We start from the raw sequence: 15,058 nt of genomic DNA on the forward strand, positions 1-15,058 counted from the left end.
TTTAAGAGATAGTTAAGTCTGATAAGCCTGCGCAGGCAGAGAGAGCGAGCAGAGTGAAATGGAAGAGAAGCCGAAGGAGCATCTTGGTGTGAGCTTGATGAAGGCGAGTGAAGGAAGGACGCTGAGATGTAGCCAAGTGACAGCAAGATGATTAGGGACAGCAGTGTCAAGGAAGCCAAAAAGGGCCGGCGCCGCGGCTCAATAGGCTAATCCTCCACCTGCAGCACTGGCACACCGGGTTCTAGTCCCAGTCGGGGCGCTGGATTCTGTCCCGGTTGCCCCTCTTCCAGTCCAGCTCTCTGCTGTGGCCCCGGAAGGCAGTGGAGGATGGCACAAGTGCTTGGGCCCTGCACCCGCATGGGAGACCAGGAGGAAGCACCTGGCTCCTGGCTTCGGATCAGCGCAGCACGCCGGAGTAGCAGCCATTTGGGGGATGAACCAACGGAAGGAAGACCTTTCTCTCTGTCTCTCTCTCTCTCTGTCTCTCTCTCTCTAACTCTGCCTGTCAACAAAAATTAAATTAAAGGAGGAGGTATTCATCAACAAAGGCAGATGTCACAGAGAAGTTGAGTAGGGTGACTTCCAAGTTAGTGGATCTAGTATGTAGAGAGTCATGGGCTCCAGTAATGTGCAGGGCTGCAAAAGGCTGAGCAATGAACAGCGTTTTGCTTCTGCACATCCTAGATAGCAGTTATTTAGTGCGCACATTGTAGGATGACCAGGAGTGAGCATCTAATACTACACTCAGCAGTTTCTCTGGGCATTTGCAAGTGCTGAGTTAGAACGCTTTCTTATTTATCACACGTAATTCTAAGTTTTACAACAGTTATACTTACCACAAAGTAACTGTTCTAAAACTTAGAATTACGTGTGATAAATATAAAGTCAAACTGTTCTTGAGAAAACTAGACTGGTGATCATGCTAAAAGATGAGGAACCGGCCTACAGAGAGGTCAAATCTGCAGCTACGCTTCTCACTGAAGCAGAACAAGCTAGGATGACACAGGACTAAGGATCATATTCCCAGCATAGGCCAGACTCACTGTGGGGCCCACGCCAGCTTTTTTTTTTTAAGATTTATTTATTTGTTTATTTATTTATTTGAAAGTCAGAGTTTCACAGAGAGAGAAGAAGAGGCAAAGAGAGAAAGAGGTCTTCCATCCACTGTTTCACTCCCCAGATGGCCACAACAGCTGGTGCTGCACTGATCCAAAGCCAGGAGCCAGGAGTTTCCTCCGGGTCTCCCACATGGGTGCTGGGCCCACGAACTTGGGCCATCTTCTACTGCTTTCCCAGGCCATAGCAGAGAGCTGGATCGGAAGTGGAGCTGCTGGGACTTGAATTGGTGCCCACATGGGATGCTGGCACTGCAGGTGGCAGGTTTACCCGCTATGCCACAGCGCCGGCCCCGACCAGCTTTAAAATAATGTAGACTTCTAGACCCGATAGCAGGTCCATGGATGGGCTCCAGATGCCTGTGAGCTCCCTAAAATCACATGTAACACTGTTCAAATATTTTTTCTAAGAAAGGCTCCACATCACTTCTCAAAAGTGTCCATAATCCAGAAACATTCAGAACTAAGCACCAGGGCAGTGACCCTCCTGCTGCCACCACCACCCCCTCTCCACCTCATCTCTTCTAGGAATGCTTTGTATTTTGATGCACTCTCCATTAAGTACACCTTGCATTTGCAAGTTACAAAAGAGCATTTCTAACATTCATTCACTCAGTAAGTACTTACTGAGCAGCTACTGCTTCACAGACACTATTCAGGGAACTGTGAATACAGCAGTGACTTAAACAAAGTCCCTGACTTCATGGGGCTGGTTGCCAAATGGGAATATACAGACAGCAGATGAATAAGCCAGTAGGCGATCGACTAAATGAGAATCATATGGAGAAAAAGTCAGCAGGGAGATGGACAGAATGAAACTGTGTGATTTCACATAGAGCAGTCAGGAAAGGAAGGGCTCGCCGAGCAGGCGGGGAAGGAGAGAGCTATGGAAACATGAGTGGGGCATGGGAGTGGGAGGGGAGGGGAGGATTCAGAGCAGAGGAATCAGCAAATGCCAAGGCCCCGAGACTAGAACGTGCTGAGTGTGTTGGAGGAACAGCAAGAATGCCAGTGTGACTAGAGAGTTCCAGGGAGAGGGAGAATGTCAGCCCAGCAGCTGGGGGCCGTCCTCGCCTTGCTGAGTCTTGTGCCTGAAGATAAGACCTGGGCTCGGAGTGAAACGAGGCTTTGGGAGGTTTTTTGGTGTCTGACTTTGGCTTTGCCTTTGCGTGTTGTAATAACCGAAATTGTTCTTCCATGCCTTTTTAAAATTGTAAATATATGTAACAGAAAATTTGCCATTTAACCATTGTTAAGTGTTCAGTTCAGTGGCATTAGGTACATTCATAATGTGGTACAACATTGGCACTATCTGTTTCAAGAACTTTTCATCACCCCACACTGAAACCCTGCCCCCTTAACGAATAACTTCTACCAGTAATCACACCCTGGTAATCTCTATTCCACTGTCTGTCTCAGTGAATTTGCCTATCCCGGTTCCTTCACGTACGTGAAACCAAACAATATGTACCCTTTTGTGTTTGGTGTATTTCCTTTAGGGAAATCTTTATAACGTGTGTCAGAATTTCATTTCCTTTTTAAAGATGAATAATACTCCATTGTATATATGTACAGTTCTAATTTTCAATTCGAATGTTGATGAATATTTGGGTTGTTCCTACCTTTTGGCTATGGTGACTAAAGCTGCTGTGAACATGGAAGTCCCTGCTTTCTGTTCCTTTGTGCACATAGCTAGCAGTGGAATTGTTGGGTCATATGATAATTCTATATTTAACTTTCTGAGGAAATGGGGGTTTTTGGGTGACATCACCAATCAGATAAATCTACTGCGTGGAAAACAGTCTTCAGGAGGGACTATGAAGAAGCAAGGTGTCTTAGTTTCCTGAGTTACCTTAACAAATGAACCACAAACTGAGTGCCTGAAACAATGGAAATGTCTTCTCTCTCAGCTCTGCAGGCAGGAAGTCCAAAATCAAGGTTTCAGCGGGCGTGTGTTCTCCCAACGGCTCTAGCAGGGCATCTGTGTGCCATTCTCTCAGCTTCTCTTGTTACTTGTCCTTGATATCTCTGGTTTATAAGGACTTGTTTGTTCATTTGAAGGCACAGCAAGGCCCCAAATGGCCACCACAGCCAGGTCCGGGCTAGGCTGAAGCCAGGAGCCAGGAACTCCATCCTGGTCTCGCACATGGGTGGCAGGGGCCCAAGGACTTCAGCTGTCTTCTGCTGCCTTCCCAGCTGCGTCTGCAGGAACCTGGATCAGAAGTGGAGCAGCCAGGACTTGAATCAGCCACAGCCCCTGCCTGACCAGCACACGCCCCTCACCTCAGTGTTTCCTGGCTTACAACTACGTAACTCGCGTCTGGCGCTGTGTGCGTCTGCGTCTTCATATGGTGTTCTCTCTCCTTGTGTTTATTTCCTCTTCCTGTAAGGACAACGGTAATATTGTACTAGTGCCCACTCTCTGCCAGTAGGAATTCATCTTAACTTGATTATGTTAGCAAAGACCCTATTTCCAATCAAGATCACATTTAAAGGTGCTGGGGATTAGTATTTCAATATCTTTTGGTGGGGGAGGGAACAAGTCAACCCACATCACAAGGAGGTAGTAAAGATGTTATGGAACCTTCTCAAGGAAGAGATGATGATGGTCTGAAGTGGAGGTGATGAAAAGCAGTAGGAAACAACATATTCTGAAGACAGAGTGATGGATTTGATGTGGGTTGGAGTAAGCGAGGATGACCCCAGGATCTTTCACTTGAGTAACTAGAAGAATGGGGCTAAGGACTACAGCAGAAGCAGCAGGTTTAGGGTGGAGACTCGGAGAGCTTAGGCGTTCAGTCTTGACTGTGTTATGTTGACAGTGCCTGTCAGAACCCAGGTGGAAATATCCAACAGGCAGTCTGGAGTCTGGAGGCCAGCAGAGAAGGCTCGGATGAAGATGTAAGTTCATGAGTCCACAAGATAAAGATGGCATTTTGTGCAGGCACGTGGCCTAGCAGTTCAGATGCCTGCACCCCACATCCGCGTGTTGGGTTCAAATCCCAACTCCACTCCTGATCCCAGCTTCCTGCTGTTGCACACCCAGGGGAGACAGCAGGTGACGGCTCAAGCGGTTGGGCTCTGCCACCCACATAGGAAACCTAGGTTGGGTTTCCTGGTTCCCAGGTTTGTCCTCACCCAGCAACAGCTGTTGCAGATATTTGTGGGAGCCAATCAGTGGATAGGAGTGCTTTCTTGTTCTCTCTCTCTCTCTCTCTCTCAAATAAATAAACTTTAGATGGTATTTAGAGCCATGAGGCTCCATGAGCTCACCCGGCATGTGAGAGTGGACAGAAGAGAGAACTCTGAAGACAGATGGCTAGGGTTGGGAGGATAAGAAGGCATGTTGAGAGGATAAGAAGGAGACAAGATGAGAGAAAGTCAATAGAGTGAGATGTGATCATTCTTTCAGAAAATGTTTTCATAAAGGGGAGCAGGGTAATACTGTAAGAGCTGGACTAGAATATAATACTAGAAGAGGTTTTTTTTTTTTTTTTCTTAAAGGAAAGGAGAAATAACAGAATGCTTATATTCGGATGGGAATGATTCAGTGTAGGAAAAAATGATTATACAAGAAAGAAAGGAGTCATAAATATTCTCTCTGTAAAAGCAGGCATTATATATATATATATATATATATATATATATATATATATATATATATATGACTAGTGAGACAGGTCCAGGACAGATGATCAGGACGGTTACCTCTGGTTTAGAAATTTCAAGTGATTATCTTTCTCTGATGTCTTGAATTTTCACAAAGAGCCCTTATCAAACCTATGAAAACAGTGTGTTCAGTTTTAACAATCCCAGAAGTAGTGAGGTCCAACGAATATGAAAGGCATCTCTGCCATATTTGATACTGCAAGCCACAGGGAAGAAGCCAGTGGACTGAGAGCCATAGAAAACCCATGGATGGAGGCTCCAGGCAGGGCTCAGGCAAGGCAAAACAGTTCAGGCCAAGGGAGAGGTTAGCCCTTAAAAAGAGGAGCGCCAGGCCACCATCTGAGACTGGGGAGTGGAGGCGATGATAATAACGGAGGAAAATACGTGTGAGCTAGTCAACAGGTAAGAGGGAAGTCGCTCCCTCTGGAGGGGACCAGCTACTCCATTTGCTCAGGGAAACAGGAGCAGAGGTTGCTAGGTGTGTGAGGAGCCCCCAGGGCCTCCTGAGGCAGAAACTGTTCATTTACAGCAGAATCCACTGGGATGGTTTTACCAGTTATTCCAGCAGTCCGGACCAGGAGGTAAGGAGAAAGGTAACTGGGTTGATCCTTGCCTAAGAATTGCAGAAATTACCTCAGGACGAAGAGAAACAGACATTGAGGCAACAAGAGATATACTAGCAGCATCTAAGATTTATTGCATTTTATATGCATCATTTAATCCCCACAGCAATGGCTAAGAATAAAAAAGGACATCAGGAGCCAAGGATCATGAAAGGGTATCATTCGCTCCATTGTGGAGGTGAGAAAGCGGAGGCCTCTGGGATATGGTGCACATCTGTCAGCTGTGTGCCGTCTGCAGTGTCAGCTGCAGGGTCTCCTGTATCTTAAGTCTTCACAGGAAGGCAGGACCCCAAACTAGGCCTGAAACTGTGGCCTGTAGTTGGCCGAGCAGTGACTCCTGCCAGGGCTTTTGCCTCGTGTGCAAGGACTCAGCAGCTGGCAGAGTGTCCTCCCCAAGGCTGCAGCAGGCTTCAGAGGCCAGCAGTGGTAATAACACTGTCTAAAGTTGGACTGCCAAAGGCGGGGTCCTAACCTCACTGCTGCTTTGCTCAGCCATGAGCCTGTCTTGGCTTCTGCCTTTTACTTGGGTTCAATTTACATCGACAATGTGGGCTACCCAGAGCTATCCAACAGAAGCGATGTCTGTCTAAGTTAACCAGAGTCAGGCTGTCGTGCCTGTAGCCAAGAACCCTGCATGGGTCGCAGGAATTAAGAACTTTTCCCATACCCGATGCCAAGGGGGTGCTCGAGAATCACATATGCAGGATGGGGTTCTGTGGATGGCAGGCAGCCTCTTGCCCCAACCAGCATGGGGCTTGGCTGATGGGTTCATGAACAAAGCCACCATGGTAGCAGGGATGGAGGCTACGCAGGGGCTCAGAAACACTGCCTTTCCCCTCACCGAGGCTGACCTGCAGCCTGAGACCGACGCTGAGTCCCTAACATGTTACCATAGTTCAGCTGCAGGGGAGACCACGATGAAATATGGGGCAGGTTAGTTGCATGGATCTCTTCCCATCAGGGAGGTGGGAGAGAGAAGCAGTAACTTATCCTCACTTGTTCCAGATGTGATTTGCTTCCTCTGCCAGCTGCTCTGTCTGCAGTACTGTGACTGCCTTCAATCACCATTCAGGATTGCTTGCATTCAAGTAAGAGAGAGAAGATGGCCGTGGACTTCACTGGTCTCACCACACATCCCGCCACCTGCAAGCACGTGCTCTTACATACAGAATAGCAGGATAAGCTATGGAACACTTGTTCCCAAACCTGGAATCAGGTACTGGTTGTAAGGGAAGCCAATGACTGAGAGGATGAAGATCTGGGAAGAGAAAGGGATAAAGTTGATTGACGATGCTCATGGAAGCACCTCCTCACCCCACTTCTCCACCAAAGGGAAGTGGGTCAGCGTTTGTATACAGGGAAACACAAATTTATCTACAAGACTACATTCATGCAAGCAATATGATGGGGGTAAGTAAGGTCTCTCAGATGTTCCATCCTTAACTGGGTCCTTATCATGTGACCTCTTCGTTAACACTCAGGCTTCAAAGAAATGCACACAAAGTAATCTAAGAGTGAGTAGGGGGTTCTGGGTCAGCTCTGGGTCACTCAGGTCTTCTAGTCCTCAGAATGGTGTATCTTTAACCCACGTTACAGACTCGTTGTGATACCAGCTCCGCCACATCGTCCTGAGCAGCTGGAGTCCTACCCTACAGAATGAGGTCATGCTCCAATCAGTAGACAACACATGGTGTAGCTTCGCCCAGCCAGATGGCAGGAGTCTAGAAGGAAGTGGAATGGAAGAATCACTCCCTTTGTTACATATAAAGACCCAGTCACCACGGTGTTTTGTTTTTTCTTTTTGTAACTGTTTCTCATGGCTCTCTGATGGTTTAGAGAGAAAGACTGTATTGACATTGGGAAGTCAACAATGGCTCAATTAAAGTTGAAGTGGAGACAGCCATTTGGCCAATATGGGTTCTTCATGATGCTTCAACAAGTTCCTGTGTTATTGGAGAGACTGAATTTCAAGAGGATATGCAGGATGGGTTAGAGTAAGTCATAACCAAGGGGAACCTCCAGGGAACCCCTGGTGCTATTCTCTGTGCCATGGTAGAAGTCCATCAAATATGTCTCAATCCAATACAGGGGGGATCACCACGGGTTCAGATCCCATGCAATGAAGGGTTGAGTAGGAGCTGGCATTATGGCAGAGCAGGTAAAGCTACCACCTGCAACGCAGGCATCCTGTATGAGTGCTGGTTCAGTTCCTGGCTGCTCCACGTCCCATTCAGCTCCCTGCAGATGCCCTGGGAAAACAGTGGAAGATGGCCCAAGTCTTTGGACCCTTGCACCTTCATGGGAGACCCAGAAAAAGCTCCTGGCCATTGCAGCCATTTGGGCAGTGAACCAGCAGATGGAAGATCTCTCTCTGTCTCTCCCTCTCTGTAACTCTGCATTTCAAATAAATAAATATTTTTTAAAAATAGAATGAAAGATTGAACGAGTGGTGGGCCTTGTGACGCAGCTAAGTCACCACTTGGGACACCAGCGTTCCATACTAGAGGGCCGGATCGAGTCCCGGCTGCTCCACCTCCAATCCAGCTCCCTGCTAATGTGCCTGGGAAGCAGCAGAGGATGCTCAAGTACTTGAGTTCCTGTCACTACATGAGAAACCCAGATGGGGTTCCTGGCACCCAGCTTCAGCCTGACCCAGTCCTGGCTACTGTGGCCATTTGGGGAGTGAGTCACTAGATGGAAGATGGATCTCTCTCTCTCTCACTCGCTCGTGCTCTGCTTTTCAAATAAATAAATAAATCTTTTAAAATTGAGTGATGGCTTGAGTTATCAGGAAATGAAACAAGACCATGGTATTATGAATAAACTAGAAGAGAAAGTAACACACCCTCAGAGCCTCCCACTTCGCCAGCCCTTGTCAATGAATTTCCAAGCACCTAGTTCCCTGTAGTCTTCCCACTTGAAACTGTGAACCCCTGTGATCCACACCTGAGCCCTGACCTAAAAGCAAAACAAACAAAATAACCCTGCAAAGAAGAAAAAGATATAAGATAGGCTTGTTCTGTTATTGAATCAAGATGATTAGAAAATGGTTGCTTAGATTATTTGTTTTGGTTACTTAAGAGAGACTCTGCTTTTTTATTCAGGCAAAAAAAAAAATTGCTGCAGGCCATTATGTAGCTCACTTTGACATGGCTTTGTCTTTTATCAGCCTCCCAGATGTCTGGATCAAAGAAAAAGAATCACTATTTCCTGCCAACGCTTACATCTTTAAAGTTAGAGAAATAACCTTTTCCAAATTGCAGTTAGCTCCTTAGGGACAGAAACCATGCCTAGCTACTCATAATAGCACTTAACAGAGTACACTTCACACAGCACTGTAAGTAGGTTCCCCCCTCCAAGAGTGATGAGCTTAACACTTGGTCCGCGTAGATCCATTCTTGCTATCTGGACTCCCCTGCCACATTTCTGAGGGCTGGAGACTTATGCTAGAGGGAAGGCGTGTGAACAAGGGAGGGAGGTTGCCTAGCAAGCAAGAAGTCTGAACGCTCAGGAAATGGGGCTCTCGCAAGGGGAGCAGGTTCATCAATGGGACCCCCAACCCCTACTGGGTTACATGAGAATCTTTTACTGTTCTGTTCAGTTGCCAGTATATTCGAAGCTGAGCCCATACTGCCAATGCCTTTGAGGTAGATTTTATTGGTTCCCCACATCTCTTCCTTAGATTGCAGGTTCTCTGGAAAGGTGAACTCATTAAGTTAAGGGAGACTCTGAATCACAATGACTCGAATTGGGGAGGGCACATACACCACACACACACACCACACACACACACCACACACACACACACCATACACACACACCATACACACACAAGACCATACACACACACACCATACACACACACACCATACACACACCACATACACCACACACACACATACACAGGCCCTGATTGAACCACTGGAGGTAACTAGTATCAACATTTGGGCACATTTCTTTTGTCCTTTTAAATTAATACAATTGAGAAATTAGTGTGAGAGACTAGAGCAGAACTAAACCCCTCTCATAAATCGTTTGTGTTACTGACATCAGAATATGAGTCTCTAAGGTAAGACACTACTTTATTTTTTTTTAAAGATTTGATTTATTTATTTGAGCAGCACAGTTACAGAGAGAGGGAGAAACAGAGAGAAAGGTCTTCCATCCAATGGTTCACTCCCCAAATGGCCGCAACAGCCAGAGCTGAGCTGATCCAAAGCCAGGAGCCAGGAGCTTCTTCCAGGTCTCCCACACGGGTGCAGGGGCCCAAGCACTGGGTCCATAAACCCTCTGACTGGGGTCAAAACCCTCTGACCTGGACATTAAACAGAGCGCATTTGTCCTGACTGCAAGGGGAAAGGAACTCCTCTTTCTTTGCATGACAGATCCATACTAGGAACACCAGCTAGGGAAGCACAGCTCGGCCTCTCCACTAGCTTGCCTATTCCATCTCCCATCTTTAGAGCTGTGTTCAGAGCACCAAGATCTGAGAAGGAGGTGGGGAAGAGGAAGCAAAAAGAATCAGTTGGGTCTGGGGGTTGGAGAGAAGGGCGTGGCCCTGTGAAGGGGAGCCCGTCAGCGGGACTGGGCGTATGTAACAAGCGTAGATTTGGGGATATATTGGGCAGGTGTATTTTAAAGATAACTCCTACGGGCTACTGCAAGTGAATGTCGAATGGAGGAAGTGAAGAATGGAGGAAGAGACGCCCAGCGGGAGACTGCCTACGTAATTTAGAGAAATATTCATCGTTTCCTGCCCTGCTGGCTGGATATCTCTAGAAGCCGGATTCTGATGACAGCTTAAAAACCACAAAACGAAGCTAACTATCTTCTGTTCACTTCCTGAAATCCAGAGATGGACCACACAGCCCCAGGCAGTGCATGCACTAGAAGGAAAGTCAATTTTTCTATCTGCATGTAAATTGGAGGTTTGGGCCTTGCTCAATGGTAGACGCCTGAGAAGCCTGGAATCGACCGTCAGGCGTGACTGGAGGGCTGCACAAGTCATTACTTTCTAGATTATCTGACTCAGCACCTAAATAATTCAGTGATATATGTTCATTAATGTTTTCTTTTCGTGTTCAGAAGAAAGAAACTTGTTGATGGTTCCTCCAAAGCATCTCTTTAGTCTTTTTACTTCTCCCTGTCTGCATGCCACCAGCCACTTTCACCTCTCACCTCTCACCTTGGCTGGCATCGAGCTTCCTGGCTGGACTGCCCCTGCCAGTCCTATTCTGCAGTCCACACAGCAGTCAGAATGATCTTTGAAAGCATTAAGTCTGATCACTCCTGTCTCCTGCTTAAAATCCTTCAGTGCTTCCATGGCACAAGAAATAGAATCCAGGGACAGAAGCTGTGGCATAGTGGGTAAAGCCACCGCCTGCTGTGCCAGCATCCCATATGGGTGCCGGTTCGAGTCCCGGCTGCTCCACTTCCAATCCAGCTCTCTGCTATGGCCTGGGAAAGCAGTGGAGGATGGCCCAAGCCTGGAAGAAGCTCCTAGCTCCTGGCTTTGGATTGGTGCAGCTCTGGCCATTACCGCCATTTGGGGAGTGAAGCAGTGGATGGAAGACCTCTCTCTCTCTCTCTCTCTCTCTCTCTCTCTCTCTCTCTCTCTGTGTGTGTGTGTGTGTGTAACTCTGACTTTCAAATAAATAAATAAATCTTTCAAAAAAGGGAGGGAGGGAGGGAGGGAGGGAGGGAGGGAAGAGAAAGAAAAGAAAGAAAGAAAGAAAGAAAGAAAGAAAGAAAGAAAGAAAGAAAGAAAGAAAGAAAGAAAGAAAGAAAGAAAGGAAGGAAGGAAGGAAGGAAGAAAGAAGAATCCAGGACCTGGTTCTTGCCCTTCATCTTTTTTTGCCTTCCTTTTTATTCCCTGTGCTCCGACCTCACACCTGGGCACCTTAGAGCTAACCTGGGAGAACTGTCAAGAGCAGACTTGGCCGTATTTTTGGCTTCTTTGCGGCACCAAGCTCTTTTCTGCCTCAGGGCTTTTGCACATGCCTTTGTGCGTTAGATGTTCTTCTCCTTTTCTTTGCACTTCAGCTTAAATATCACTGAGGAACCAGGCCCAGTGTAACTGAGGTTCTGGGTTTTTTTAAGATTTATTTATTTATTTAAAAGGCAGAGTTACACACACACACACACAGAGAGAGAGAGAGAGAGAGAGAGAGAGAAATCTTCTATCTGCTAGGTCACTCCCCAGATGGCCACAATGGCCACCATGGGCCAGACTGAAATCAGGAGCCAGGAGCTTCTTCCAGGTCTCTCGTATGGGTAGCAGGGGCCATGTACTTGGGTCATCCTCCACTGCTTTTCCCAGGCCATTAGCATGGAGCTAGATTGGAAGTGGAGCAGCCAGGACCAGAACTCATGCCCATATGGGATGCTGGCAATGCAGGTGGTGGCCTTTACCTGCTGCGCCACAATGCCAGCCCTGAGGCTCTACTTACCATACATAACAACTCATGCATTTCTTTTATAGTTCCCATTAAAGTTTGTGAACATAACCTTATTTGTAAGGTTGTTAAGACCCAGGTGGGCCACCAGGTAATGGATTCTAAGAGGGTGAAGGTTTATTGTCCTTCTGCTCTATCCCCTGGAGCCTGGTACACTATCTGACACACAGAATATGCTCAGTAGTTCTTGAACGCATAACTTAAATAATCTATGTTTGAAGGATTTAAAATAATAATCAAAAAAGTAACTTCTTGCATCTGTTTTGTGTTAGTACAGGACACATAAGAAACACTCAACTAGTATTTGTTGTTGAGCGATGAACTTACTTTAAATTTATATTTTGAGTAGAAATAAAGGTCTAACACCCAGAGGCAGGCTGGGATCAAAGACAGCCAGGTATAATTACAGTCAACCCTCTTCTTATTGTGGTTAATGGAAAACTGTCATAGTGAGGATTAGGTACAAACATTTATAATTACTTTAATGATAGAGGTACTCCTCAGAAAAAGAAATGGAGAAGTGCCGTAGCTGAGTATTACTGGGCACGGCTACTTTATCCGCAACGAGAGGCTATAATTGGCTAGAAGAAGGGGCTGCGGACTAAAATGAAACATCTCAGTGGGTTCCATAGGCTCAGAAAGGGGAGGAAAGTAGAAATTATACATGCGAGGCAGGGAGAAAGCCCTTTCTAATAGGGCAGGAAAGGGGACTGCACATCCTTGGCAGCAGACCCATTAGACCGCCCAGCTCAGAAGTTATTGATGATAAGCCTTGAGTTATAAATGTTTGTATAACATTAATTTAAACATATATCCTAGGAGGCCACAGTCACAGCTTGAGAAGCTAAGCTGCTTTCACCCTAGGGTTCCTAGCGACTCCCAGACACATCTGGGCACAGCTGAAGTTCTATGTATACCAAGGGCAGCATACCAGCCAACAGAGACCGGGAAAGGGAGGTGAGATTTCCAAGGTCAGGGACTCTGGTTCAAGGTCAGCACCAGCAGGAGGAATGATCAAACCCCCCAGAAGGCATCTGTCATGCTGCCTGTGCTCTGACACAGCTGAGCTTCAAGAGCAGGACCTGCAAAGGAGTAAAAACCAAAACATTGTAAAGCACTGTGTTGCAGTCAACAAACCACAAGGGGGGAGGCAGGGCGTGCAGGTAGGGGATCAGTCACGCCGGGAGCATGGGAGAGCTCAGAATGGACACAGCTAGAGACCCTCACCGAGGGTCCAGGGTGGGATGCAGGCTGCCGAGGCATCGAACCGACACTGGCGCTTTGGGTGAGCAATGTCCCCAGGCGGTGTCTTTGCAGGTGTAGAGGCATTTGCAGCATTTGCCAATATTGACCTTGGCAACAGCACAAAACACCTCATTGTAAGAAACCAAAGCAGAGCAGAGAAATGCATGTGGAAACAAACTAGTTCATGATCACACAGGCCACTCCTGGGTACTTTCAGTTGCTGGAAGGAATCTGTTGTGGCTTGAATTACATGCCTTATATGTTAGGGCTGGCAAGGCTGAGCAGGTAAAGCTGCTGCCTGTGACACGGGCATCTCCTGTGTGTGCTGGTTCCAGTCCCGGCTGCTCTACTTCCCATCCAGCTCTCTGTTAATGGCCTGGAAAAGCAGTGGAAGATGGTCCCGGTGCTTGGGCCCCTGCTGTCCATGTGGGATACCTGGAAGAAGTTCCTGGCTCCTGGCTTGGGCTTGGCCCAGCCCCAGCCATTGCAGCCATCTGGGAAGTGAACTAGAGACAGTAAGATTTCTCTCTCCCTCCCCCTCTCTCCATCCTTTTCTGCAACTCTGCCTTTCAAATAAATCAATCTTTAAAAAAAGAAAAAAAAAGTGTTGAAGTCCTAAATCTCAGACTTTTTGGAAAAACGGTCATTGCGGATGTAACAAGGTTAAAATGAGACTGTTAGGGTATGCTCTTGTCTAATACTATGGGCGTCTCTATAAGAACAGGAAAACGTGTGTGGAGAGACGCACATGGGGAAGGCCATGTGACTGTAGAGGCAGAGACGGCAATGAGAGATAGGAACGCGAAGGACTGTCAGCCCAGCCCGGAGCGAGGAAGAGGCGAGGAGACTTGCGCAGGTTTCCGAGGGAGCACGGCCTTGCTGGTGTTTTCACTTCCGGCTCAGCCTCCAGAGCCGGGGGCAGCTGGGAAGCAGCTCAGTCAGCGATATCCTATTGCTACAGTCCCGGGAAGGCAATACAGGGCGAGAGGGAGTTTCACAAAGCGAAAAGGATGGCGCTAGAGAGAGAGTGTCTAGTTTTTTTTAATTTATTATTTGAAAGGCTAAGAGAGATCTCTCACCTGCTAGTCAGCTCCCCGAATACCAGCAACAGCCAGGGTTGTGCCAGGCCAAAGCCAGGAGCCCAGAACTCAATTCAGGTCTCCTACGTGGGTGAAAAGGACCCAGCCACTTCAGTCATCATCTACTGCCTCCCAGGACGCACATTAGCACAAAGCTGAGATTGGGAGTGCAGCCAGGACTTGAACCCAGGCACTCCACAATATGGGATGCAAGCACTCCAAATGGCATCTTTTTTTTTTTTTTTTTTGACAGGCAGAGTTAGACAGTGAGAGAGAGAGAGACAGAGAGAAAGGTCTTCCTTTTGCCATTGGTTCACCCCCAAGTGGCTGCTACGGCCGGCGCGCTGCACTGATCTGAAGCCAGGAGCCAGGTGCTTCTTCTTGGTCTCCCATGCGGGTGCAGGGTCCAAGCACTTGGGCCATCCTCCACTGCCTTCCTGGGCCACAGCAGAGAGCTGGACTGGAAGAGGGGCAACTGGGACAGAATCGGGCGCCCCACCCGGGACTAGAACCCGGGGTGCTGGCACCGCAGGCGGAGGATTAGCCTAGTGAGCCGCAGTGCTGGCCCAAATGGCATCTTAACTGCTCTGCCAGATGCCCACCCCTCTTGCTGCAATTTTGACCTTAATTCTTCCCACAGATTTCTGAGGCCAGAGGAACACAATTCACACATAAAATCCCACAAACATTTTTACATAAACATATAAAAAGCAAATAAATCATATAAACAAAGATAGCTAATCTTCTGTTTGCTGACTTGAACTTGCTCAAGGTGCTGTTAAGTAGTACATTTCATGCAGCATTAAGATCTACCTGCACCTGGGGCTGGCACTGTGGCATAGCAGATAAAGCCACCGCCTGCAGTGGGCATA

This window comes from Lepus europaeus, chromosome 5 (assembly GCF_033115175.1).
Source record: "Lepus europaeus isolate LE1 chromosome 5, mLepTim1.pri, whole genome shotgun sequence".
Lineage (NCBI taxonomy): Eukaryota > Metazoa > Chordata > Mammalia > Lagomorpha > Leporidae > Lepus > Lepus europaeus.